This window comes from Hemitrygon akajei, chromosome 8, assembly GCF_048418815.1.
Source record: "Hemitrygon akajei chromosome 8, sHemAka1.3, whole genome shotgun sequence".
NCBI lineage: Eukaryota > Metazoa > Chordata > Chondrichthyes > Myliobatiformes > Dasyatidae > Hemitrygon > Hemitrygon akajei.
This window is the reverse complement of record NC_133131.1, coordinates 13,989,735-14,015,705: the sequence shown is the minus strand read 5'-3', so window position 1 is coordinate 14,015,705 and position 25,971 is coordinate 13,989,735. Positions and strand designations below refer to the sequence as shown.

The 25,971-nt window shown below is 44.2% G+C and overlaps 1 protein-coding gene and 1 long non-coding RNA gene across 2 annotated transcripts in view; one reads left to right on the top strand and one right to left on the bottom strand.

Moving 5' to 3' along the window:
- Positions 1-25,971, top strand: part of mnta (MAX network transcriptional repressor a) — a 178,685-nt gene that overhangs the window by 50,875 nt on the left and 101,839 nt on the right. The window lies entirely within an intron of this gene.
- On the bottom strand, positions 1,108-3,282 carry LOC140731652 (uncharacterized). The gene is made up of 2 exons (XR_012099884.1): positions 3,017-3,282; positions 1,108-2,048 (listed from the first exon to the last, which is right to left on the bottom strand). It is a non-coding gene; the product is annotated as an uncharacterized lncRNA (long non-coding RNA).

The following is a 25,971-nucleotide window of genomic DNA, read 5'->3' as shown; positions in this document are numbered from 1 at the left end:
AACTGAGAAAACGTTTTTCAGGACCATGGTGTTACATGACACAGTACAAAAACTAGACTGAACTACGTTAAAAAAACAACACAGTGAAAGCTACACTAGACTACAGCCCTACACAGGACTGCATAAAGTGCACAAAAACAGTGCAGGCATTACCATAAATAATAAACAGGACAATAAGATGTATCAAGGGCATGCCTTGGGTGATGGGAGTCAATGATAAATGGTGCCTTTTGAGGCACCACCTTTTGATGACTCAAAAAGGGCCTTTCACTGCTTTGTGATAAACTGTGTTTATGATGTGCCTGAGTGATTTAACAATTAGGCATGACTGCAATGACAGTTCTGTGGAATCCTCCTTTTCCTTCCAGCTGAGAAGCCAGGTGAGACCTTGGCTAAATATCTCATTTGAAAGACTGTGTAGAACATCCTTAGATCTGCGCTAATGCACCTGGCTTAAGTCTTTGGATAGAACTCAATGCTACAAACTTTGGACTTGGACTCTGTCTAAGCTGTGGTCCCGTAAAGTCAGAGTGACATTGCACTGTCTCAGTCAACAAATGCCACTATAATCTTGTCCTAGCCATTGTGCCATGCAGTCATACAAGAGGCTGCAAGATGGCTGTATGACAGACTCTATCTGAATGTTCTTCCTGTAGATTTAATTTCATTTTTAGGGCAGCAACCAATCTGTGGGTGTGGGACAGAGTTCAATTCAGTTTTGAATTGCAGTAAAAGTTGGATTAATGTCGAAATTTTAAAAAAAAATTGGATTAGTATTAATCTTGACAGCAATTTAGCCTACTGAGTATTACATAACATTAGCAACACGCTGCTGTCTATAAGGAGTTTGTACGTTCTCCCTGTGGTCACGTGGGTTGTCTCTAGGTCCTCTGGCTTTGTCCCACATTGCAAAGACATACAGCTAGGATTAGTGAGTTGGGGACATGCTTTGTTGGAACCAGAAGCACGGCGACACTTCCTGGACGCCCAACCCAATCCCTCACTGATTTGATTTGAAGCAAACAGCGCAATTCACTGTAAGCTTCAATGTACAAGGAACAAATAAAGCCAATCTATCTGTCAACACAGAAACAGCCATGTTCTGCATTTAAGGTGCTTGTGATGATGGTTTTATTTCTCTTTACACCAGACGTTTAGACAGAAAACAGTTCTGGACAAGCATTGAACTACAAGTCTCTCTCATTGCACAAGAATGAAATTTTTATTCTTTTTTTTTAAGATTCTTTGGTTTATTAGACAGTTTGTTTGTGAGTTATTTACTTAATTGATTTGGGTCTTGATACGTCTCTGCAGCTAATTCATTCTGTTGAACACCAGCTCGTCAAACCCCATGATTTTGGTATTGCTAATTTCAATTGCCTGGGTCTCATTCTGTGGAATTTCTTATCCAATCTCATCACTGTCCTGTCTCCATCTTCACACGGACCTGCACGTACGCACACATGCACGTGCATGTCTTTTTTTTCATGTCTTTTTGACTTCGTGTTTACTTCCTCTATAACATTTCAAAACCATTTCAGAATGCATTTCTGTCGCTATATTTGAAAATGATCTCTGTTGTTCTTTAGATTGAAAATTAAAGCGTCCCCTGGCTTTTCAGTTGGCAGAATACAGACTCAGAAGTGCAGATTAGTCTGCTGGAATACTGGCTGCACTCTGTAGAGCAGTGTGAACAACACTCTCTGAGGCATTAGATTTTGAATAAGAGTAACTTCAACCTCTGCGACATATAATGTGGAATGTGCTTCTGAAGTCGATCGCAGTTCTGACCGCTCCAAACTCCAGTTCAAGCCTAGGTGTGTGTTATTGTTCTGGCTGCCCCAACAACCTCCGGTCCACACTCCGCTCAGCTTTCACCTTTTTCTGGTGGGGACTATGGGGCTTCTGCAGCAGAATCTCTGGCCAACCGTCACACGGGGGACGTAGAAACTATTGTGAAGAATCTACAGGAGACGCAAGAGACAGCAGATGCTGGAATCTGGAGCAACAAACAGTCGGCTGTAGAGACTCAGTGGGTCAAGCAGTGTCTGTGAGGGGAGGGTGAAGGAATTGTCAACACTTTGAGTCAAACAGTCTTGATGCAGAGAGTCAACATAGAGTCATAGAGCATTATAGCACAAAAGCAGGCCCATCTAGTCCATGCCAAATCATTAATCTGCCTAGTTCCGTTGACCTGCACCCACACCATAGTTCTCCAAACCCTTCACATCAGCATATCCATCCAAATGTTGACATCGACCCCGTATCCACCACCTGCGCTGGCAGCTCGTTCCACACTCTCACCACCCTCTGAGTGAAGAAGTTCCCCTTTAAACATTTCACCTTTCACCCTTAACCCGTGACCTCAAGTCGTGCTGCTTGGCCCACTGAGTTCCTCTAACAGGTTGTTTGTCGCTTAGCGAAGATTCTTCTGTCAGCTCGGTGGAAATGAGCTAAGTCAGCACTGGCTCAGGGTCGAATGTGAGACTTTCCAGGTCTCTACAGCTGCAGCATAAACTTGCTGAATCATTTAGAAAGTTGCGTTATGGAAAGAGACCAGTATCTGTTGAAAATGCTGCTATTTCTAGTCAGGATGTTGCTGTGTTTTGCAGCAACGACCAGCATTAGTTTACAACCTTACTTCCAGATTGCTTCCATCAGGCAGTGTGGGTGTAGAACTATGTGCAAAAACATGATCACCGTGTAAGATAACAACTGTATTTTCCTTTTGTGTGTGGCTCTGCTAAATGAGGGACTGATTTCTTGTAAACAGCATATAATATAGGTATGTACTAACTTTCTTTTATATAAAAAATTGATTCAATTGGATCCAGAGAATAAAATAAAGTTAGGTCAACAAGAGTTCTTCCTACACCCCCGCCCCCCCAAAAAAAGACACACACACACTCTCTCTCTCCCTCTCCCCCCTCCCCACTCTCCTCTCTCTCTCCCTCTCTCTCTCTCTCTCTCTCTCCCTCCCTCCCTCCCTCCCATAATAACTTTATTTATATATTACCTTTCATACATTAAGATAGCCTGGCCAGTGGTGTAGTGGCATCCACACCGGACTTCGAGCCAAATGGTCCTGGGTTCGAATCCAGCCAGCACACTTTCCAACCGTGCTGGGTTGAGCATTGAGCTCGCAACTCAGCCTCGTGAAAAACAAAGGTGCTAAAAGAAATGGCAAAGTTTCTGCCCAGCGCACCGCAGGACAGGGAGAGGAACAACAACAAATCATTAAGATGCAAGGTCAAAGGGCTTGACATAGATTATAAGGATGAATCAATAGTCTTAAAAGTACGAGACAAAATTAAATTAAAAATCATAAGTAAATACAAACATTATACAGAATAAATTGTAATCAAATATACCAAATTATATAAATGTAATCAACATCTCCAGGCAATAAGTAATCCAAATTTTTTTTAAAAAGTAGGTTTTTAGAAGTGTTTTGAAATATTTCACAATACTAGTCTGGCATATCACAGTCGGTCAAATATTCCAGGATTCTGGTGCGTAAGAGCAAAAGGCTGCATCACCAGTTCTTATATACTGGGATCTAGGAACACTAAGCAAATCAGTATTCGTGGATCAAAGATTACAATTAAAGATATAAGGGAATAGACGCCCCAAAACATGTTGCCTTCTGATCATGAGGTGAGGTCATTTGAATAGATAGCACTGTAGAGTAGCTGTTAGCAAAATGCTATTACAGCACCAGTAACCTGGGTTCAATTCCAGCACTGTCCTTAAGGAGTCTGTACATTCTCCCTGTGACCACGTGGGCTTCCAGCTTCCTCCCACATTCGAAGTCAGGCGGGCTAGGGTTAGTAAGTTGTGGGGTCAGCCTGCAAGTGGAAGCATGCCAACGCCTCCAGGCTGACCCCAGCGCAATCCCAGAATGTGCTGGTCATTGGCACAAACAATGCATTTCACTTTATGCTTCAATGTACTGTAGATGTGGAACTCTATCTTTCTTTAAAAAATTTATTTAATTATTGAGGTACAGCGTGGAATAGGCCCCTTGAGCCATCCCCTTTCAGCAATCCCCCAATTTATTCCTAGCGTTGGAAGAACCCAGAGGAAATGCATGCGGTCACAGGAAGAACATTATAACGGGGTCGCCTGTAGTGTAAAGCATTGTGCTAACCAGAAAACTATTATGCCGCCTGGCAACTTTGTGGAGTATCATTCCAAGTACACCCACAAGTTTTGTGTATATCAGTAGATGTCACTTCTGGATCACTTGGTACACTCAAGTGACCAATCTCTTTGAAGCTCGTCTCAAGTCTTGAATCACATGATGGCCTGGACATTGGAACTAATTAAGCATAATTAGGAATCATTCTTGGGACATTTGGCCCTGGAGAGGATTCTAATAACAGCTGGTTTATGAATTTGGTGGACTTTGTGGAGATCAGGCTGATGGTATCTCTCCATTAGGTCTAAACAGAAAGCCAGGGAGTTTGGTCTTCATAGTCGGGAGTTTGAGTTCAAGAGCTGTGGGGTAATATTCTAAGACCCTGGTTAGTCCACATGTGGAGTATTGTGTGCATTTCTGGTCACATCAGTATAGGAAGCACGTGGAAGCTTTAGAGAGGGTGTTGTTGAGTTCCTCTCCAAGTCTTGTGGCACATCAGGCAGCCACAGGCCAAAGGTGTTGACCCTTAAGCCTGTGTTGGCCTACGGAGACAGCGACAATTTCATCATTGATTAGACTCCTTCACTGGGAAACTTGGGCGATGTCTCTGTCTTCCAGTATCTCACAGAACAGTACTACGCAGTAGAGGCCCTTCAGCCCACGATGTTTTAACCTACTCCAAGATCAATCTAATACCTCCCTTCCTCATAGCCCTCCATTTTTCTTTCATCCATGTGTCCATCTAAGAGTCTCTTAAATCTCCCTAATGTATCTGCCTCTATCATCACCTCTGGCAGTGCCTTCCAACTACCACTCTGTGTAAAAACAAAATCTACCGCCTATAATTTTCTCCAGTCATCTTAAAATTATGCCCCTCATATTAGCCATTTCCATCCTGGGGAAATGTGCCTGGCTGTCCACTCTATATCTCTTATCATCTTGTACACCTCTATCAAGTCTCCTCTCATCCTTCTTTGTTCCAAAGAGAAAAGCCCTAACTCTCACAATCTATCCTTTAAGACATGTTCTTTAATGCAGGTAGCATCCTGGTAAATCTCCCCTGCACCCTCTCTAAACAGCTGGTGTAGTGTCCTTGCATGCTTTCCATCTGTGCTAGGTTGAGTGTCAAGCTAGCAACTTGGGCCTTGTAAAAACGTACAAATGCTAAAGGTTGCTGCCTGATGTGCCACAAGACTTGGAGAGGAACTCAACAACACCCTCTCTAAAGCTTCCACGTGCTTCCTATACTGATGTGACCAGAAATGCACACAATACTCCACGTGTGGACTAACCAGGGTCTTAGAATATTACCCCACAGCTCTTGCACTCAAACTCCCGACTAATGAAGGCCAACACTCCATGCACCACCTTAACCACCCTTTCTGCTTTGAGGGATTGATGAACATGGTCTTGTTCTGGATCTTTTATTCTTAAGAGTGTGGTTTCTATAGAAGGCACAGCTTGCCAAAGGAACTTCTTTTGCAAGTTTTGTGCTTAAGGCCCGTTGTCTCACATGGTATTGAAACTTGTCTGATATAACCTAATTGCCAACCAGAATTGTGTTGTGTTTTTCTGAACAAAAAGCGGTGCACTGCTGGAACCTGGTGTCAGTGCTGAAGCAAGTGTACTTTTGCAGTAAGCACTGTAAGTAATATTTAGAGTGCACAACTTTGTTACTGGAGTGATGACGGTGCTCTTTTATATAGAAAGAAATAGATGTAAAATAGGAAATAAACTGTCTCTGGAGAGTGCAGACAACAGAGCTTATTAAGGCAATTGCTTCTTTTGTGTCTTCGGGCCAGTTTTGAAAATCGTGCCGAGTGGGGGTTGGTGCTAAGGGTACGGACTCACGTTCCAGAGCTCGGTGAAAGTGAATTATTGATTGTTGGTGCAGCTGTAGGGACAGCCTTTTGTTTAGTCATGATTTCAGCCCCCTTTGTGCTTTAACTGTGTCAACCAGATTAACAGAGGAGGATTCTTCCAGTGGGTACTCAAATTTGCAACTTAATAGGTGAAAGTCAAACATGAAGATCTGTGCACATTAGCTCAGGCAAGATAAGAAAGGGGGTTGTTATCCAGGGGCAATGCTTTTCTCCCCAGATGCAACAAATATTTTTGTTTTAACTTTTAAAAAAAAATTAATTGCTGTTTTACGGTATTGCACAAATACCTCTCAATATATTAGAAAAATGCACAATTATTATGTTAAATCAGCGATTCAGTTAAGCAATATTTTTGTTAAGAGATTCAACATGGTAACAGGCCCTTTGGGACCAATGAGCTGTCTATTGACACTCGTGTGACCAATTGATCTATGAAACTGTCTGTCTTTGGAATCTGTGAGGAAATCGGAGTGCCCAGAGGAAAACCATGCAGTCACAGGGAGAAGGTACAAACCCCTTACCAACAGCGGTAGGAATTGAACCCAGGTGGCTGCTGCTGTAACCCTTTGCGCTGACCATTACGCTGCCGTGCTGACCAAACAGTTGGCAGATGATGATTTGAGAGCATTAATTCCGCCCCGCTATGATCTTCTTCTTAATACAACTCCGTTTTCATGCTTAAAACATTCCCCATGTAATGGTGCCAGAAAAGGGTTTGTTTAGCAGTTAGCATCACACCATTAGTGCACCAGCGACCCAGGTGTGAGTGCACCGCTGTCTGTAAGGAGTTTGTATGTTATCCCTGTGAATGTGTGGCTTTCCTTGAGTATCCTCCCCACTCCAGTGATGTACCAATGAGGTTGATTGGTCACATGGAGAGTAATTAGGTGGGCCTGGACTTATTAGGCTGGAAGGGCGCGTTACCGTGCTGTATCTCTAAATTTAAAAAATATAACAATTAATAACATCCCTTCCTGAAGAAGAAAAAATGGAGTGATGGGGAAATCCCTCATTTGCCATTCCCCAACCTTTTCTTTAAAATCTGCGCGCACTTACAAATATTCACAACGTTGACCTGTTTTTACTGACTGAATGGCCTTTATTAAGTTCTACAGGGATCGTTTCTTTTTACGTTGTATGTCAGTGGTTTGGATGACGGAATTGAAGGAAGCTGCAGACAATATGAAGAAAGATAGGTGGAGGGCTGGTTGTGTCGAGCAAACAGGGAGGCTGCAGAAGGTCTTGGGCAGATTGGGCAAAGAATACAGTGTCTGGAGGTGTGTGGTCACGCACTTTGGTAGAAGGAATGAAAGCGTAGAGCACTTTCTAAATGGGAGGAAATTCAGAAATCCGAGGTGCAAAAAAGACTTGCGAGTCCTTGTGCAGGATTCCCTAAAGGTTAATTTGAGATTGAGTCTGGTGAGGAAGGCAAATGCAATGTCAGCAACACACACAAAATGCTGGAGGAACTCAACAGGCCAAACAGCATCTATGGAAATAAGTACAGTCGACGTTTCGGGCTGAGACCACTTGGCAGGGATCTTGAGGGGGCTAGAATATAAAAGTAAAGATGTAATGCCAAGACTTTATAAGGCATTGATCAGACTGCACTTGGAGTATTGTGAGCAGTTTTGGGCCCCTTATTTAAGAAAGGATCTACTGACATTGGAGAGGGTTCAGAGGAGGTTCACAAGAATGATTCTGGGAATGAGAGAGTTACTATGTGAAGAGTGTTTGACGGCTCTGGGCCTGAACTCACTGGAATTTAGAAGAGTGAGGTGGGAATCTCATTGAAACCTATTGAATGTTGAAAGGCCTAGGCCTAGGTGGAATGGATGTGGAGAGAATGTTTCAGAAAGTAGTGGAATCTAGGACAATAGGGCACAACCTCAGAAAAGAGGGACTTACATTTAGAACGGAGATGAGGAGGAATTTCTTTAGCCAGAGAGTGGAGAATCTGTGGAAATCGTTGTCACAGATGGCAGTGGAGGCCAGGTCACTGGGTATATTTAAGGCGGAGGTTGATATGTTCCTCATTAGTCAAGGCATGAAAGGTTACAGGGAGAGGGTAGGAGAATGGAATTCAGAGGGAACTGGTGCAGCAGACTCAGTGTGCTGAATGTCTTAATTCGGTTCCTATGTCTTATAGCCTTATTGGAAGAATCCACCCATCATATACACATTCAGAGCATTTTGGACCTTTCCCCAATTTTAAATTGGGCGCAGTTGTTGAAATAAATATTTAATGAGAACGAGCTTACTTTTAGTGCAATGTCATTTTATTTGTGTTATTTTTGGCAAAGGAGCACCTTAGACTTTAATTATTTGGCAAGTGTAAAGAGCCAGTACACATACTTGTCAACTGATCTCGGGAAGCTAGGGCAATGTGTTTGTCGTTAAGTCAAAGAACATTATTTCATGATTATAATGCTCCTTTATAATTTGGTACTGTTATTTTTTTAAAATTTTGCACTTCTTACAACTTACTTTTACCTTTGTTCTGAATACTGGAAGAGATTGGCATTGAATGGTTTGTACCTAAGTGTGAGTAGTGCAACTGGCTTGGTGGGTACTGATGTTGCCTGAGTCAAACTGGTCAAAGTTCAAAGTAAGTTTAGTATCAAAGTATGTATATGTCACCGTATACTTCCTTGAGATTCATTTTCTTGCAGGCATTTATAGGAAAATAAATATAGTAGAATTTATGGGAACTGTAAAGACTGACAAATAATGTGAAAAAGAAGACAAATCGTGCAAATAATAAATAAATAAGTAGTTAATACTGAGAACATGAGTTGGAGGTCTGTTCGAGTCCGTAAGTTGAGCATTGAAGGTGTAACCTGTGATCTGTGAGTCCTGGGGTGGTCTGAAGTTGGAGGATCGATACCTGTGAGTTTGAGAGCCTTGGGGCTATGGACGGGAGGACTGGAGGGAGTCTGTCCTGGGTTGGGGGCCTGTCTGTGAGGGAGGGGGTGGATGGGAAAGCAGCTTGCTTTCCTGTTTTTCTCTGTTGTTCAAGTCAAGTTTATTGTCATTTCGACCATAAGCTGCTGGTACAGTACACAGTGAAAATGAAGCAACGTTCCTCCGGGACCCTGGTGCTACATGAAACAACACAAAACTACACTAGACTATGTGAGACAGCACAAGGCTACACTAGACTACGTAAAACAACATAAAAACTGCACTAGACTGCAGACCTGCACAGGACTACATAAAGTACACAAAACAGTGCAGGGCAGTACAATAATTAATAAACAAGACAGGCACAGTAGAGGACAAATTACAACATAATAATAAATGATGTAGATGTCACTCTAGACTCTGAGTATTGAGGAGTCTGATGGCTTGGGGGGAAGAAACTGTTGCACAGTCTCATCATGGGAGCCAGAATGCTTCGGTACCTTTTGCCAGATGGCAGGAGGGAGAAGAGTTTGTGTGAGGGGTGCGTGGGGTCCTTCACAATACAGTTAGCTTTGCAGGTGCAGCGTGTGGTGTAAATGTCTGTTATGGTGGGAGGAGGGACCCTGATGATCTTCTCAGCTGACCTCACTATCTGCTGCAGGGTCTTGCAATCCGAGACGGTGCAATTCCCAAACCAGGCAGTGATGCAGCTGCTCAGGATGCTCTCAATACATCCTTTGTAGAATGTTGTGAGGATGTTGTTGCTGAGCGTTGTGGGCGTGCTGTGTTGGCACCGGGATGTGTGGAGACACTTGAGGGCTTCCCCCAGTACATCCTTGGGTGTGCTGCTTGTCAATGCGCAAATGGCACATTTCACCGCGCGTTTCAACACGCATTTGATAAATTAATCTGAATTGCTGAGGTCCACTGATATATCCTGTCCTTCCCAGATGACCGTGCATTCATGAGCTCTATGCTTCTGGGTTTTGGAACTTCACTGGGGGCACCATCCACTCCTGAGGGCTTGCTGTTCTCTTAATTGGCGCATGGCCTCTTCAGCTTACCTCAGTCAGGAAAGGCAGTGAAGTCTGTTGTGCTCGGGAATAAAGAATAAATCACAATTGAAATTTTTGAACAATTTCTTCTATTCTTGGCTCTAAGTGGGGTGTGGCTTTGTATTACAGCTGGTTTTGACAGCTGCACCATTAACTACTGATTAGAAATAACTCAGGCTGAAAACCAGCATGAAGATGTAAAAGTGAAGTGAATTTACCAGCTGATTAATTTTCAGGCTAACAAATTCCTTGATCCCAATGTGCAATGATCCCAGAATGGCTACTCTCTGCTTGAAATGGATTGTGTAGGGTTTAAGATGTGGGCTTAGAACTATTATTGTGTAATGTGGGCAGCTCCCTGGTGTAGATGTCAGTGCTAGTGACCCAGGTTCAGTTCTGCTGTTGAGTGCAATGAGCTTCTCCCCGTGACTGCGTGGGTTTCCTCCTGGTGCTCCGGTTTCCTCCTACAGTTGGAAGATGTACAGGTCCGTACGTTGATAGGTCACATGGGTGTGATTGGGTTGGAAGGGCCTGTAACCTTGCTGTATCTCCAAATAAATACGCTGAAAAAGTATTTGCATTTTGACAATTGTTATCTTAAACTGCAGAAACTGGAAATACTCAACGAGTCACACAGCATCAGTGAGGTAAACAATTAACATTTCAGATCCACGGACCTGAAACATTAGCACTTTATTCCTGTTCACCGCCTGACTTGTTGAATGCTTTGAATACTTCTTGTTCTTGATATTGTGAATTTGGAATTGCCGGCAACTGAGTGTCCCCGATTCTGTCTCTTAGCAGCGCGATTACTGAATTGGCTGCTTCCAGTAAGAGTCACTCATGTCACTGCACTAACACAAAATGTTCTTGGATTGGGTTATATAATAAACTTCATTGTCCTGAGACTTGCCAAATGCCACTGGAGTTTCCCGACATCTCTGATACAAAAATAACCCCCTGGATGCTCTGTTAAAGGGCTTGTGGAGATTGTAGCTAATTGCTTATTTTCTCTCTCAGACTCCAAGTGTGTATTGTTACTGTTGCAGAGAATAGCTCCATTGTAGACCGCATCTTCTTTCTTATACTCCAGTCAGTCAGAAAATGGTTAGGCTGCGACATCCAAACAGAAAAACACCCGAGTATAAATTTAGTACGCGTTCCAGACTAGAGACGAAGCGCAAAATTATCTTTTGGGGAAGTAAAGCGTTCTTTATTTTTTGTTTGTTCCTTCTGTAATTGCCAACGAGACTGGTTTTAAGATCAAACAAAACGTTTTTTTTAAGAGAAGGTTGGGTTTCCAAAGTTCAAATTCTGAAGGTAAATATAGATTTTAAAAACAGAGGGGGCAGACATTCCCTCAATTCTTTTGCACGCGTCAGCTAAAATAAAGACAAAAAGATAAGTATTCTACCCGCACAGTAGATGTTTTAAAATGCATTTGTCACGCACGCGATGGAGAAGTAGGCAGGCGGGGGCGGTCGGGTTCCAGCCCTTCCCTTCCCTGGATCACGGCTAAATCTACCGCCATTTTGTTCCTTAATATCAGCGTAGAGCAATGCTGTTATTTTTCATCTCCCTTTGCAAAGTTGACTTCAAAATTGACAAAACTGAGCTCCAAAAAAAAATGTTCGAAGCAATAACCTGTACGGCGTTTTAATTATTATGAGGAAGGGCTTCCCTGGATTGGTAAATAATGCAGTTTTCGGGGGGGGGGGGGGAGGAGGTATCCACGATGCAGATGCATTTTCCGATGGTTTAATCTGCGGACTGAACGAACGCGTGATTGTGGAAGCGATGACTGCTCGTCGCCCTGCCGACGCGAGAGTTGCGCAGCGCGAACCCCAGCTGGAGCCTCCGCCACGTGAACGCCGAGCACATGGCTACTCCGGCCGCGTGACGCCACTGGCCCCGCCCACCCCGCCCCGCCCACGTGACCCGCCGCTCCAGCTGGCTCGCCGCTGACACGTCGCTCGCTCGCCCGCCCGGACCCGTCCCGGTTCCGGGTTTGCTTCGATTATGCACCAGGATCTCCAGCGCTGCACTTTTCCCACGAACGGGCGACACTGTGAGCCGAAACCATCGCTGTTATTCCCCCCCCCCCCCCCAGTTTACAATGCATCATTTACGAATGAATTACACTTGCTGAGAGCGCGCTTGCAAGCTGCTTCTTGGCAGAATCACTTCACAGAGTTTTATTTCCCTGCTTCTGTCTTCCCCCTCCAGTGACGCTTGCTCGTCCGGGGATTTCCGACGACTTTTTCACCAGACTTGTGACTCCCTTTTCTACCTCTTGAACGCCCTTTCTCCCATACGGCCATTTCTCGCTTTCAAATTCAGATTTTAGAAGTCAAGTCAAGTCACTTTTATTGTCATTTCGACCATAACTGCTGCTACAGTGCAGAGTAAAAATGAGACAACGGTTTTTCAGGACCATGGTGTTACATGATACAGTACAAAAACTAGACTGAACTACATAAAAAACAACACAGAAAAAACTACACTAGACTACAGACCTACCCAGGACTGCATAAAGTGCACAAAACAGTGCAGGCATTACAATAAATAATAGACATGACAACAGGGCAGTAAGGTGTCAGTCCAGGCTCTGGGTATTGATGAGTCTGATAGCTCGGAGGAAGAAACTGTTACATAGTCTGGTCGTGAGCGGCCAAATGTATTTATTAACCTGAGGATGTGCTGGGGGGAAATGTGAAAACATGTTGTCTGGCATTGCAGTGTCAACATAGGTGCCCATCATGTTCACAGAACAACAGCAATGAAGCAACAATAGCTGGACAGATCCTTTCACCCCCCCCCCTCCCCACCATCCCACCCATACATACAGACAGTCCCCTAACCTCAGGACAGGCCACCTCCAGACCTCCAGCCCTCAATGGGCTCGCACAATTGCATTATTGGGCCTCTGGCTTTCCCAGTAGACCTGCAGACCCAGGGTCTCCACTGTTGTGCCTCGACATCGAGATGCTGATTATGAGGACCCCAACCTTCAGGCCTCAAACTCTGGTCTTGCCGACTGGTGTAGCTAAGGGACCACCGGCCTTTTGTGCCTCCTGCCCTCACAGAACTCCTATCCTGGGACCTGCTGAGGGGAGGGGTTTCCCAGCCCTCATCCTTATCCACAGTGCTCACCGGATGTCCTCCATCATAGGCCCATGTCACTGGCCTTCGAGCACGGAGCAGAAGCCTAGGCTCCTACCTGGCCTCTAACTCCCCCCATAACCCCGTACCTAAACCCCAACCTCAGCCCCAACTCCCCTCTTTGGCCCCAAAACCATTCTACGAACCTAAACAATTGAGCCACAGTTACAACGGAGACCGCAGCTCACCGTCTTATTGACGTGATTGAAGGCTGTCCTCGCCTTGTTTGGTGTTTGCTATGTAAGTGTGCCAGCGCATCACAGATGGATGATGGTGGTAAGGGTTCAGTCAGAGCCCCAGCCGAGTGCGATGTGGGAGGGGAGGATGGAGGTTTAAGCCTGAGTCAGATGTAAGACTCGTGGTGATGGTGGTACATTGAAGGGTACCCTTCCCTTGCCTAACTCGCATCTCCCCAAACACACGCTATACTCCCAGTTGAAGGGAGGTCTGCAAGCCCCTGGTGGGCAAAGGGAACACTTTAAAGATAACATCAAAATCAGCCTGAAGGAATTCAACGTTGCATCTAAAAACTGGGAGGACATCGCACCCAGTGGATGCACCTGGAGGAACCTATTCACGAGGGAGCTGCGTTACATGACAGCGATCACGCTGTGCCACTGAGAACGAGCGGTAGTTGTGAAAGAAGAGACTGAACAATCAAAAGACCCGACCACGAACCACAGTCAGCACTTACTGTTGCCCTCACCGCACCAGAGTATGTGGATCCTGGACTGGCCTCTACAGACACCTGAGGACCCGCCAATAGACAACCCCTGAGGAGAACATCGTACCAATTGGAGTTATTATACTAATACAACCCTTCTCCAGATTTGACTGAACTGACTGTTCAGTGAAATCCAAGTTTGAGATGCTCAAAGCGTTAAGCATATTTGCTCAAAGTAGGAGTGATATTTTCATGGTGCATTGCTTAGCCCCCATTTCATGTAGTAGAGACGAATGCAATGGGAGGGGCGCGGCAATGTAGCAGTTAGTGTAAAGCTATTACAGCACCAGCGACCCGGATTCATTTCCCACCGCTGCCCGTAAGGAGTTTGTACATTCTCCCTGCGACCACATGGCTTTCTTCTGGGCTGTCCCAATTTCCTCCACACTCCAAAGACTTTTGGGTTAGTACACTAGTTGGTCACATAGGTATAATTGGGCGGTGTGGCCTTGCTGGACTGGAACGACTCATTACAGTGCTGTCTCTCTAAATACGTAAAAAATGACAACCATCAGTCTGCAGCTTAAAATACTATTTTAAAGTTATCTAAACACAACAGCCGTGAAAGAAGTGTCAAAAAGGAAGTGTCAAGAAATAAATGTATTTAGTTGTAATTAACCACAGGCGCTTGAAGAGTTTATTTTTATGTTTAATGGTGTTCGGAGAATTCTGAAACTTACTGCTTTGTTTCACATGATGATCAAAACTTGTTCAAAGTTCAAGTAAACTTCATTATCAGGGTCCATGCGTGTCACCACATACAACCCTGAGATTCATTATCTGCAGGCGTACTCAACAAATCTATAGAACAGTAAACTGTAAACATCAGGAACTGTAATCTGTAAACAAGCTTTGCAAATGCAGATGTAAATAACAATAAATGCCGAGCATGAAATAACAATATAACAGAGGCCTTAAATGGGTGTAGTTATCTTGTTTTATTCAAGAGCCTGATGGTTGAAGGGTAGTAACTGTTCTGGTGCCTAGTGGTGCGAGTCCTGAGGCTCCTGTACCTTTTACCTGATGGCAGGAGTGAGAAAAGACCATGACTTGGGTGGTGACGATCTTTGAAGATGGATTCTGCTTTTCTACGGCCCCTATCCGGGAACAGTGTATGTTTTGGGCCAAGACCCTTCATCAAGACTAGTGATGGGTCCCGTTGAAAGCTGTCGGCCCACAACATCACCTCTTTGTTCCTCTCCATAGATGCTGCCTGATTGGCTGAGCTCCTCCAGCATTTTGTATGCGTCTTTTACATGTTATTGTACCCACCCCTACCACTTCCATATACAGCTCATCCCCTTACCCACCACACTGTGAAGAATTCACCCCTCAGGTCTCTTTCCACTCTCATCGTAAATCTACACCGTCTGGTTTTTGGTTCCTATTTCCTAGGAAATTCATTCTATGCCTATTTTAGGCATTTTGCAGTATGTGAAATGAAGTATGGGATTCATACAATGAGTAGGAATTGAAACGCCATAAGCTAACTAAACAAATTTATGTTGGTTAACTTTAAAAGAATTTACATGCAATAATTTGGGGAAATGAAAATACACACATGATAAAACAGCTGATGAGTCAGAGAAGTTTTGTCAGCATAATGTGAAATTCTCACCTACACATTAGGCAATGAAGCTTATCATTTTTTGAGATCAAAACTGCAGATGCTGCAAATCTGAAACAAAATCAGAAAATGTCCGATATACTCTGCAGGATCTGCTACACCTGTGGAAACAGAAACAAGGGTCAATATGGCAGGTTGGCAAGGGACAAAGGGAGGATGGGGAAGGGGTATGCCTCTGACTGGATGACCGTGGAGGCCAGTTGTCATCTGGTCAGTCAGTGAATGGGAGCAGTTAGAGAGCGAAAATGTAGCTAAGAGAGTGTGGCATTTGCAAAATGCAGAGTGGGAAGGTGTACCTTGAAAATCAGGATGGCCGTGTCCTCCACTACCAGAAGAAGGGAAACTACAACAAGTTGAGCTCAGATGGATGCCTGATGCAGATTGGAAAATCAAGTTAGAGCATAAGACACAGAATATAGAGAGCATTGCAAGCCCTTTGGTCCATGATGTTTTAAACCTTTTCTGAGATCTATCCAACCTTTCCCTCCCTATTATTATTTCGATCCATGCACCTATCTAAGAATCTCTTGTATTCTCATTAGACATGCTCCCTAATCCAGGCAGCATCCTGGTAAACCTCCTCAACGCCCTCTCTAAAGGTTCCGCATTCTTCCTATAATGAGGTGACTAGAACTGAGCACAATATTCCAGTTCTGGTCTAACCAGGGTTTTATAGAGCTACAACACTGCCTCAGGGCTCTTGAGCTCAATCCCCTGACTAATGAAAGATGATGCACCATACGCCTCTTAACCACCTTATCAACTTGCACAGCAGCTTTGAGAGATCTGGAACATGGACCCAAAGATCCATAAGAACGTGAGAAATAGGAGCAGGAGGAGCCATGTGGCCTGTCAAGCCTGCTCCGCCATTCAATAAGATCATGGCTGATCTGACCACGGACTCATCTCCACCTACCTGCCTTTTCCCCATAACCCATAATTCCCCTACTGTGCAAAAATCTATCCAACCTTGAGTTAAATATATTTACTGAGGTGGCCTCCACTGCTTCATTGGAGCTTCATCCCTCTGTTCCAGAAGAAACTCTGCTAAGAATCTTGTCATTAACCCTGCATACTCTGCCTTCAAATTTGACCTTTCAGATAGAACTCCACTTGGTCATTTCTCAGCCCAGCTCTGCATCCTGACAATGTCCCTTAAGACCGATGACTACTTTCTACACTCTCCACAGCAGTGCCAGTCTTCATGTGAACAACTTCAGATGACAGTGTTGAGTTCTGTGTGAGTACAGGAGGCAACACCAATGCAGTTGTCAGTTTATCTGAAAAAGAGTTGAGGGGCCTGGCCTGGGTAGGACTGAAATGAATATTACCTCACATATCCCACCAAGAGAGAGGTGTAATGTGGGGCCCATGTGAGGACCCAAAGGTATACCTCTGATCCTGAGGAAGCAAGTGGAGCTAAAGGAGAAGTTGTTGAATGTGAGAACATGTTCAGCCTGGCGAACGAGTACATTGGTGGAGAGGAACTGGTTGTGCCTGTACTCAAGGAAAAAGCAGAAGGCCCCGAGGCCTGCTTGCCATCATGGTAGAGATGAGTCTGTTGGGACCAGGGAACTGGGAGACAGTAAATGCGGTGGAGGGCATTGGAGGCGTCATGGTCACAAATGGGAAGGGGACTGGACCAGAAGACAAAGGGTAGAGATAAGATGGAAAGAAATCAAGAGCATGGTGAATCAGTGGGTCTGAGTGTGGATTTAGGCCAGGAGATAGAATTGGGCCATGTGGAGCAGGTTCATTTTGTGACTGAAAGCTGTTGAGGAAATTAGGTGCATGGCTGTCTGGATGATCATGGCCTGACACTCTATGGTGGGACCATAATCTAAAGAATGATATGAGGAGGTGACTCAGAACTGTACATTGAGCCTCTAAGAGATAGAGATCAGGTTGGCAGACCACAACAGCAACATTTATATAAGCAGATTTGATATAATATCTTCCATTTTACCTTCTCTATCTAGTTTTGGGAGTGGAGACCATATCTAGCCTGACCTGCCAGGCTTGTCCTCATGCTCTGCATTTTGCAACATCAGACATCCCACCTCTCCCGGAAGTTCCGGGAGTCTTCCGCATATTGATAGCGGCTCCCTGACTATCAATTATATACAGATTATATACAATATGTGATTGGAGAGGGAGCATCCTGATTGGTCTCTCTTCGTGCTAAGTAGACCTATCAGTTTTCTCTGTGGGCGGGCTTTACAGTCGACCTCAAAAATAATGACAGTGTTGCTCGCTGCACTGTTTGCAACAGTGACTTTTCTATTGCCCACGGTGGGTTAAAATGTTGAGGTGAGTTTAACAGGTGCCATTCATTTATTAGCATAGCTAACATTATTTAAACTAGCTGGCTAGCTGCTAAGGAGCTACTCTACTGATGTCCTACGTGATGAGGCCAAACTCCCTGTAGACTTGCTTAAATTTGTAATAGAATAAAAAAAAGACTCCATGATAATATTTATATCATGAATATAAATATTCATGATAAGTATATTTTATCATGTACTTATGATAAAATATATTACATATTTTAATGTCACATTTTCTGCATATACCGAACTTGGTTTACAGATTAGACAAAATCACTAAACAAAGTATTACTTACACACTTGGAGGTCGACCGGAGGGGGGAGTTATGGGGCTGCGAGGGGCGGGGGTGCTACCTCCCTGAAATGAGTTTTTGCAGGGTGGGATGTCTGCAACACCCACATTTTTACCTCCTTTCTTTTGCTCCCAACTGCTCCCATTGGCCAGACAACCTTGACTGCAGTGTATTCCTGGTTTTGTCCTATCAGAGACAGCCCTTGTTTGCCCACTCTCCCAACAGTTGACATCTTCCTTTTGTCTCATTTACAGTTCTGAAGTAAGGTCTCCAATCTGAAATCTCCATTTATTTTTATATTTATTTAGAGGTACAGCATGGTAACAGGCCCAATTATACCTGTGTGTCCAATTAACCTACTGACCCGCACATCAAAGTGGCAGGAAACTGGAGCACCTGGAGGAAACCCACGCGGCAATAGGGAGAACGTACAAACTGCTTACAGGCAGTGGCGGGAATTGAACCCAGGTTGCTGATGCTGTCGTAGCATTACATCATATATGTCAAACTCAAGGCCCGCGGGCCAAATCCGGCCCGCGGTGGAATTATCTTTGGCCCGCGAGATAATATCTAATTACTATTAAAGCTGGCCCCAGTAATCGAAGCACCTATGGCGTATGATATGGCTAATGCTGAGTTTATTCAGGTACCAGGTTTTCAGGGTTTTTAGTGTTTATTCGGCAGTCTTGCTCGGCAGTCTTCTTCATAAGAAACGGAATTTGTAAAGTGAAACACTTTGTAGTTATAGCAGAGACTGAGACACATGAGAGCAGGCTGAAAAAACGGAGGCAACGAAAGCTGTGTTCGCACGCGTCCGACTGATCCGGCCCGCATGAAGCTGCATTTTGCTCAATCCGGCCCGTGACCTAAAATGAGTTTGACACCCCTGCATTACATTAACCGCTGCGCTGCAGTGTCACCCAAATGTTAACTGTTTCTCCTTCCACAGATGGATCCTGACTTGCTGAGAGCTTGCAGCATTTTCTGCTTTGGTGTTAAACCTTGCAGGGAGAATAGTTCGTCCCAGTTTTTGAAGTTCTGGAGAAGTTGCAGCGGTGTGCGTCGTGGGTTGAAGGGGGTGGGAAATCGGCATTTCCACTTTTAGCTCTGTACATACAGGCTCCAGCAGTTGTGGTTACGTTTACAATCTGATAGTGGATGCTGACGATAGCACACAAATCAGCAAAACCTGGATCAAGGGAACAGTTCACCAACGAGTTCCATTCTAAGTATTCACTGGAATGTTTATAATGTTATACAATAGGAAAAGTGCATTAAATGGACTATTAGTTTTCTCACTGGATTTATTGTCCAGATTCTTGCATGTTTTCTTTTTGCACAATCAAATAATATTTCTAATTCTATCTGGTTCCCACTGGTGGAGGAAGGCGTTTTTACTATAGTTTGTGGATTAAGTAACAGTACCTATAAGCTGCGGTTGCCATTACATCAGTCTTCGAGCAGAGTAATATTTCCAGAACTGGTATTACTCAACAACAGGGTGTTAGTTAGTTGACCCTGCATTACTTGAGACAAGCAGAGGAATCAGAATCAGGTTTATTATCACCGGCATGTGACCTGAAATTTGTCAATTTAGCAGCAGTTCAACGCAATGCATAATATAGAAGAGGAAAAAAACAAATAAAATAAAAAATAATAATACTAATAATAAGTAAATCAATTACAGTATGTGTATATTGAATAGATTAAAAAAACATGCAAAAACAAAAATATTGTGTATTAAAAAAAGTGAGGTAGTGTCCAAGGATTCAATGTCCATTTAGGAATCGGGTGGCAGAGGGGAAGAAGCTGTTCCTGAATCACTGAGTGTGGGCCTTCAGGCTTCTGTACTTCCTACCTGATGGTAAACAGTGAGAAAAGGGCATGCCCTGGGTGCTGGAGGTCCTTAATAATGGACGCTGCCTTTCTGAGACACCGCTCCCTAAAGATGTCCTGGGTGCTTTGTAGGCTAGTACCCAAGATGGAGCTGACTGGATTTACAACCCTCTGCAGCTTCTTTCGGTCCGCGATAGGCTATCACGGAGCTATCTGTGGCACACATGCAAATTTGCAACTTTCCTTTTTCTCCCGCCTTGCCTCCCAACACGTCTCAATCTAAAAAAAATGATTGTAGTTGGTTCTCCCTTCATGTTGTGACTAGTCACCTGAGAGTGCTGCCTCTCTGTTCTTCTTTAAGTTAATGCCGTGTGATGATGCATTGAGGTGGCAGGGTAATGTAGTGGTCAGGGCAGTCGCTGTACAGTGCCTGCAATCACCGACTGGGGTTTGATTCCCATAGCTGGTAAAAGCAAACTGTGCAAATACAAAAAGAAAGAAAAAAATATATACCAATAAATAAATAAGCAATAAATATTGAGAACATGAGATGAAGAGACCTTGAAAGTGAGTCCATAGGTTGTGGGAACAGTTCAGTGAAGTAGAGTGACGTTATCCCCCCTGGTTCCTGCTACATTCCAAGATGTACAGTTATGGTTGGGGTTGGTAAGTGTGGGCATGCTGTGTGGACACCGGAGGAACGACAAGCCTTCCATAATCCTCGCTGATGAGATTTGACACTAGCAACACATTTCACGCTATGTTCCAATGCGCATGTGACAAATAAAGCTAATATTTATCTTTGTCTTCCCTTTGGATGCAGGTTAGGTGTGGGATTAAGGCCTCACCCAAGGTGCCAGCCTGCACCAAGTGACCAGAGAGGGGTTTGAAGCCTCAAGCTTCTGACTCAGAGCCCACCTGTAAACCAAGCTGACTCCAAATGATCTACAACATACTCCCAGTGGCCACTTTATTAGTGAAACCACCCCCCCCTCCCCGGTTTCTTTGGGCTGCGTAGATCTAGGGAATACACACTCAGTCCCGCCAAACGCATGAGATTGGGACCGCGGTTTACCCTGTTACAACTCAGGGCCAACAGACAGCACACTGCATATTGATTAAAGGAATTATACTTATCAATCTTAACTGAACTAAAAAGGGTTAGTAAAGAAAAGGAAGCAAAAACCAAAACGGGCCCATTATAATTAAACAGTCAGATGTGCACAAGCTGGAGCTCAGCTTCCGACAGACATATTCTCCGATCCTCAGTCGATGTCGGCACCCTTGCTCCATCGAATCACAGTCCCCCACTGGGTCAAATCCTATGACCACTTCTCTCCAGCATCTTCTCTCTTCATCTTTCGCCAAACAAAGGATCCCAGCTCACACCAGTGTCAGGCACTTACGTAACTTAAAAACCTTCTCTCATGATTGGATGGCTCACACTCCAAAGCACCCATTATCTCTAGCCATAACCCAAACACTGCTTCTACAGAAAGACCATTACGTTAGCAGGGAAACCTTTTCCAGGGTGTTACATTAGGTACACCTGTACCCATGCTTGTTAATGTAAATATCTAATCAGCCAATCATGTGGCAGCAACTCTATGCATAAAGCATGCAGACATGGTCAAGGGGTTCAGCTGTTGTTCAGACCAAACATCAGAATGGGGAAGAAATGTGATTGAAGTGACTTTGACTGTTGAATGATTGTTGGTGCCAGGCGGGGTGGTTTGAGTATCTCAGAAACTGCTGATCTCCTGGGGTTTTCACATGCAACAGTCTCTAGAGTTTACAAAGGACAGTGCAAAAACAAAAAAAAAAAATTCTAGTGAGCAGCAGTATGTGGGTGAAAGTGCCTTGTTAGTGAGAGAGGTCAGAGGAGAACGGCCGGGGGTTAAAGCGGACAGGAAGACTCAAATAGCCACGCGCTAAAACAGTGGTGTGCAGAAGAGCATCTCTGAATGCAAAACAAATCAAGCCCGGAAGTGGATGGGCCACAGCAGCAAGGGACCGTGATCATACACTCAGTATTAGGAGGTGTCTAATAAAGTGATGACTGAGTGTATATTGAAAAGCAGAGAGCTGCCTGTGCCCTCTCATCACCACTGATACTGCAAACAATCATACCTGTTGCGTTGCTAGTGTTGAGGTGCAAGAACGCTGGTGGCTTTAATGGCTCCTTTGACGTCTTCTTGGGAGGTGCATTTTTGTTGTTTTGAGTAATTACCCAGCTGTAATCTCCGGGAGCAGTTCAAGTGATGTAATGAATCACTTGCATGTTGGCTCGTCCTGGCCGTGGTCAATTATTGTCAGGATATCACTTCCAAGCAATCAATTAATTCTTGTTGATGAGTTTGCGAGAGGAGATTCGGGTGAAATCTTTTAATTCTGCACCTCTTGCTCTCACTGCTTGAGGACTGACTGACGTTTTAAAAAATATTTTGCAGGAGGTGACAGGGTGATTTTATTTTGATCTTACACAGGAGGAGGCTGAAGATTGCTGGGTTTGGTCATTGGTACAGACTGTGCTGGCTAAGTAATTTATTAATGTGACAGGAATATTCCAAGGGCTGTTAGTTACTTAAGAAATACAGAGCAAATCATGAGTCCTGATGAAGGGACCTGGCCTGAAACATCAGCTGTTAACCCCCCTCTTTAGATGTTGTCGGATCCGCTGAGTTCCTCCAGCACATTGTGTGTGTTAATACACAGCAAAGCCATGTGGTTGCTGGATATACAAAATAAAATGTGAAATGCAGAAAGGCAGTGTCCATGGAGAGAGAAAAATCACTCTTCCTGGTTGTTGATCTTTCATCAGAACTAAAGTCTTGTGCAGATGCATCTAGAAAGGGCAACTTTCATCAGAACTAAATACTTGTCTGGGTGTATCTAGACAGGGGAAGCTCAAGGACACAAAAGTCCTTAAATGTTTCACTTGTACGTCATTGAGTTGCAGTTTTCTCTGTATGCTCCAGCGGATGCCTCTGCATGTGTGTGTTGATGCTTGTGCGGCTAAGCACAGCTCCAGTGCCATATTCAAGTTTGCTGATGACTCCGCTGTCATAGGCCGAATCAAAGGTGGTGATGGATCAGCAGTAAGGAGGGAGCTTGAAAATCTGGCTGAGTGGTGCCACAACATCAACCTCTCACTCCATGTCAGCAAGGCCAAGGAGCAGATTATTGACCTCAGGAGGAGGAGAAGCCAGAAGTCCATGAGCCAGTCCTCACTGGAGGATCGGAGGTGCAGAGAGTCAGCAACTTCAAATTCCTCAGTGTTATTATTTCAGAGGACTCGTCCCGGGCCCAGCATTACAAAGTGCAATTACAAAGAAAGCACGGCAGCGCCTCTATTTTCCTAGGAGTTTGTGAAGATTCAACATGACATCTGAAACTATGGCAAATTTCTATAGTAGTGTAGTGAAAAGTATATTGACTGGTTGCATCATAGCTTGGAATGGAAACACCAATGCCCTTGAATGGAAAATCCTACAACTCGTAGCGGATATGGGCCAGTCCATCACCGGTAAAACCCTTCCCACCACTGGGCACCTCTACACAAAACGCTGTCTCAAGAAAGCAGCATCCATTATTAGGGACCTACATCACCCAGGGTGCACTGTCTTCTTGCTGCTGTCATCAGGAAGAGGTACATGAGCCTCAGGACTCACTACCTGGTTCAGGAACAGTTAAAAGCCCTCAGCCATCGGGCTCTTGAACCAGAGGGGATAACTTCACTCAACTTCACTGGTCCCATCACTGAACTGTTCCCACAACCAATGGACTCACTTTCATGGACTCTTCGTCTCATGTACTCGATACTCACTGCTTATTTATTTTTTATTATTTCTTCCTTTTTGATTTGTACAGTTTGTTGTCTCTTGCACACACTGATTGAGCACCCAAATTGGTGCGGTCTTTCATTGATCCTGTTATGGTTATTATTCAATTATGGATTTGTTGAGTGTTCGCTCAAGAAAATGAATCTTGTTTATGTGGACATTTATGTACTTTGGTGATATACAAAGTTCAGAGTTCAAAGTAAGTGTAAGTTACAGTGACTGCTAAAGTGATGAGGCTTGTTGATCTGCTTTAATACACCCAGTGACTTGTCCTCCACAGCTGTCTGTGGCAATGAATTCCACAGATTCACCACTCTCGGGCCAAAGCAATTCCTCCTCTTCTCAGTTCAAAAGCGACGTCCTTGTATGCTGCAGCTGTGCCCTTGGTTCTAGACTCCCTTGCAATAGGAAATATCCTCTCCGTGGAGCCTTTGGAGAGGAAGCAGAAGAGGGTTACCAGGATGCTGTCCAGATTAGAGGGCCTGTGATATATGGAGGGGTTGGACAAACTTCAGCTGTTTTCTGTGGAGCGGAGGAGACTGAGGGGATTTTTGATTGAGGTTTATAAGATTATGGGTGGGAAAGATAGACAACTAGTATCTTGAACACAGGGTTACATGTCCTCATTTACCACAAGGTATAGTCATAGCACTTCTATAGATGTGTGGTGGAAAATGTGCTGACTGGCTGCATTATAGCCGGGTATGGGGACACCAATGCCATTGACTGGAAAATCCTACAAAAAGTAGTGGATTTGCCCCAGTACATCGTGGGGAAAACCCTCCCAACCATTGAGCACATCTACTTGAAACGTTGCCATAGAAAAGCAGCATCCATCATCAAAGATCCTCACCTCCCAGGCCTTGCTCCTTTCTCACTGCTGCCATCAGGTAGAAGGTATGGGACGCGCACCACCAGGTTCAAGAACAGTTAACCTTCAACCATCAGTCTCTTGAACAAAGGGGGATAGCTACACTCATTTAAGGACTCTTTTATCTTGTTATTTATTATGATTTATTTATATCTGCATTTGCACAGTTCATTTACAGATTAGTTCCTGATGTTTACAGTTACTGTTCTAGAGATTTGCTAAGCATACTTGCAGAAAAAATAATCTCAGGGTTGTATTTTGTGACATGTCTGTACTTTGATAATAAATTTTACTTTGAACTTTGAAGCATGAGATGTTCTGTCCACATGTAAACAACCAGCACAAAGTGGCATGAGGCGCTAATCATAATACCATAATAACTTTTAAGCTTTAGCTGCTACTTAGTAAGTTATCGGAGCTAATTTTCCCTCCAAATGCCGCATACTTGTTCAATAACCCCCACTGTACTGTGCAGCTTCCATGGAAACTAAATCTTTTTAAGCAGTGGAGCTAGGATTGAGCATAGTTTACTGAGTTGGTCAGTCCTCAGTTTACACGGAACGGACTTGGAGTGATCTCAGTTTGTACGATTCATTAATTCAAGTCAAGTCAAGTTTATGGTCATTTCGCCCATAAAGTGCTGGGGCAGTACACAGTAAAAACAAAACAACATTCCTCCAGGACTGTTAATTGTGGCCGTTGATTTTGTTTTGTACATGGAGCAGCGTTCCAGCGCCATGACCCAGATGTAGATGGAACCAGCTGATTGCTTGCTGCCACTCATCGGCCATGTTGCCCTCATCGTGATTGGGCGTTGTCGTGTCAACATCATAGTCCAGTTCACCTTTCCTCACTATTTATCACGCCATGAGCTCAAAGAGGAAATGAATTGAAAGGGGTTCAAAAATATGACGCATCAAATGTTGCAGAAACTGACAGAAGTGTTGGCTTTAGTACCGAAAATGGCATTGTTGATTGGTTTTCTCCAAACACAAAAGATTGTGCAGATGCTGGAAATCCAGAGGAACAAACACAAAATGCTGGAGGAACTCAGCAGGTCAGTCAGCATCTATGGAGGGGAATGGGCAAGCTCAGAAATGGTCAGTCCAGGTAAAGGGTCTTGACCTGAAGCATTGACATTTCTCTCCATAGATGCAGCCTAACCCACTAGGTTCCTCCAGTGATTTGTGTGTCCCGATTAACTGATGGCCCAATTAACAGAATCCACTGCGTATAAGTTAGTGCAAATAAAAGAGCAAAATTGTGAGGTAGTGTTTATGGGTTCATGGATCATTCAGAAATCTGA